Source organism: Gavialis gangeticus, unplaced genomic scaffold (assembly GCF_001723915.1).
Source record: "Gavialis gangeticus isolate Ggan-Ray unplaced genomic scaffold, GavGan_comp1, whole genome shotgun sequence".
NCBI lineage: Eukaryota > Metazoa > Chordata > Crocodylia > Gavialidae > Gavialis > Gavialis gangeticus.
Window position 1 is genome coordinate 8,773,145 of NW_017729020.1, and position 3,107 is coordinate 8,776,251.

At 58.7% G+C, this 3,107-nt stretch overlaps 1 protein-coding gene across 1 annotated transcript in view; it reads left to right on the forward strand.

Annotated features, from left to right (window-relative positions):
* The first annotated feature begins 1,850 nt into the window (after window positions 1-1,850).
* LZTS1 (leucine zipper tumor suppressor 1) overlaps window positions 1,851-3,107 on the forward strand; it is a 36,442-nt gene continuing 35,185 nt past the window's right edge. Inside the window, exon 1 of the mRNA XM_019514505.1 lies at window positions 1,851-2,116. The gene's annotated coding sequence lies outside the window, so the exon portion shown is untranslated. The remainder of the gene's footprint in view (window positions 2,117-3,107) is intronic.

The window sequence follows — 3,107 nt, forward strand, 5'->3', positions numbered from 1 at the left end:
ATTTGCAGGCATGGCAGTGGCACAGCCCCACCTCCCCTTTTTCTCCCTGCTGTGTCGAGGCCTTCTGCGGGTTCTGCCACTAGCATACGTGCGTGCGCGCACATGTGCGTGTGTACACATTTGCAGCGCCTAAGACAGCACTCTGGGGCTAACCGGGGCCAAGCATCAGAGACAAACTCCTAGCACGTGGCAGCTTTGGATCGCATTAGGCTTGTACAGCTGGTTTGCTCGTTGGGTTCTCCTGGTGCTACAACTCCTCGAGGTACCTGCTGTGCCAGAGGTACCGTGAAGAGATGAGACGTGCTTTGCTTTACTGTGGCAGGGGGCAAAACTCAGTGCAAGGGCAGCTGATGTGTTGGACAGGCTCCAAAACTCGCTGAAGTCAGGGCTGACTCTGGCCCGTACTTCGGGGCCTTGTGACTCTCCTGTACAAGAAGGATCCGAGGGAAGAGCTGAAGAACTGGAGGCCGATCGCTCTCGTGAACCTCGACTATAAGCTGCTGGCCAAAGTCTTGGCTGAGCGATTTAAATCTGTCCTAGGTGCAGTCATCCACGAGGACCGGTCGTGCAGGGTGCCGGGGCACCAGATCCGTGGAGCCCTGGTGCAACCGAGAGAGACGCTCCAGCTGGAGAGCAGAGCATCGCCGTCCTAAACCTGGACCTGGAGAAGGCCTATGACAGAGGGTCCCACCGGTTCCTGTTCCAGATGCTGGAGCAGATGGGAGTCCCCCCGACCTTCATCAGCCGGATCAAGACAGTCTACACGGAAGTGAGCAGTGAAGTGCAGAGCAACCGTTTCCTGAGAGTCCCTGGGGGGTCTCTGTTCCCCGCATTTTCTTCTGGGGCTCCAGATGGGAAAAGGTCGCCAGGAAGACCTTGCACAAGGACAAGAGGCCCGGGGGCAGGGGCATGCCGGACATCCTCCCGTTCCTGTGGGCCGAGTATACGAGCCAGATCTGCAAGCAGGCGAATGCAAAACCGCTTGCCTGGTGAGCTATTTTGCAGGGCACATCCTGAGACCCCGAGGGGTGTTCACCCCTACCAACCACAAGCCGTGGATCACGGGCGCACCGTGGGTCTATGAGATCCAAAATCAGTGCCGCAGCTTGTACGGCCTGCAGAGCGCAGGCCCCACGACCATGAGCAACCTCAAGAAGATCATGTGCCAAGCCTTGTGAGAGCGCATCGACCACAAGGACCTGCGCCAAGACCACAAGGACCTTGGAGACATAGAGAGGGTCAGCTGGGGAGACCCAGCTGCCCGTGGCTCAAATGCCACAGAGCCACCAAGATGATCAACCACCTGCTCTGGCTCTGCACCTGCTCGGCGGTATGGAAAAGGGTGACGCCACTCTGCAACGCGGTGGCCAGCGACAACTGGCTAACCGGAGAATCGGCACTGTATGGTACCCACGGAGACACGTGGCCTAGGATCTTCCAGCGAAGGGGGCAGCGACAACAAGGAGGAGACCAGTTGAACTGAGGACAGTGACGGCAGCCGGTCCTCGCGACAGCGACACGGACGGCAAGTGAACCGAGAATGTGACCCTGCAAGCGGGGTGTGGGAGGAAAGAAAAGGGTGGCCTGGTCTGAGAGCCCAGAAGTTGTTTGTGTGTGTAGAGCGCGACGTGGCTATTGTAACGGGTTAAGGTTTTCTTTTTGGGGTGATACTCAGAACGTAGGTATATATAACCTCATATATATACAGGCATATAGTTTCATAGTTTCTAGGGTCGGAAGGGACCTGAGTAGATCATCTAAACATATATTTTTACTAAAAAAAGCCAAAAAGCAAAAAAAAACCCTTCGTCCTGGGCTGCAGGTGTGCAGTCGAGGTGGGGAGAGAGCCCTCCCACTGCATACCTGGCTGAGAGTTGGGCAGTTTGCCGTGCGCGGTGCAAGTCCAGATGTGCTGCAGGCGACCCAGCACATTCCACGGGGCTAAGTCAGCTTATCAACTACAAACAGGTCGGCTCCATAGGAGGGGGAAGAAGGGAGGGAACTCCTCTCAAGGTGCGTGGGAGAGACAGACAGACCAGACCAGCACAGTGCTCCCTGCGTGGAAGCAGCTACCCTGGCAAAGCTGCATACTGGTCCCCTCCTCACCACGCTCCAGGTAAGCGAGACTGGCAAAACCACCATCCGGCCGGTACAGCAGCATCTCCGCTTAGGGCGAAACCTGCCGTGCAGGATGGCTGAAATCCCGGTGGAAAGGTGGGGGAGCCAGGCTGCCCGCCTCCCTGCAGCAGTGTGCCACGCGGTAACGAAAAGCGAGGGCAGGAGGGGTCAGGAGGCTGAGCTTGCCCAGACAAAGGGAGAAAAGAGCTGCATTAGCTAAGCGGGTAGGTGAACCGCTGAACACACCCACCCATTACGCTGCAGCATTTCAGCTCCAGAGCAGACGGGGCTAATTACTGCTTGGGGCACTCACCTTGCTGAACAGCAAATTCCAGAGTTGCTCACGGCCCACGCGCACACATCACCAGCAGGTACGTATGCACGGCAGGCGCTGCAGCGGGGTTAAGAGCTGCCGCAGAAAGCTTTAAACTCGCCGACACAGGTAGCCGTAGCGGGCCCCTGTAGTGCAGGTCTCGGCGCAAAAGCACCCGGCTGTCCTTTTCGGGTGAGTTTGGCAGGACACCCCAAGCTTGGCGCTGCTACTGCTGGACTGCCTGAGCGAGCTAGTTGAGCACTGCAGCGCAAACACAAGTATTGTCGTGCACGCGCACAGCAGGCGTGAACGCACCCGCTGTGGCGCTTAACACGGTATTTGATGCGCGTCAGACTGATGCGCTCTCAGCGCTGGAGGGCAGCCACGGTCACGCCCCTGCGCGTCTCCCCACACACGTGTACGGCGCCCCGCGCGCGGCGCGGCCTTGTTCTTTGTGGAGACTTCCAGACGCTGCTGTCATACGGTGAACCTCTGGGAAGAACCAGAAGGTCCCACTAGACTTAGGGGCAGGAGGTGACCTGCCATCAGGCCACCCGGCCGTCCTACCCGCCTGATTTTCGCGCCGGCCATCAGACAGCCACGCCTGGCCACCCTGTCAGGTTTGGGGGTGCCCGCGGGGGGGGGGGGCATCTCCCCGGATGCTGCGCAGCCCCCG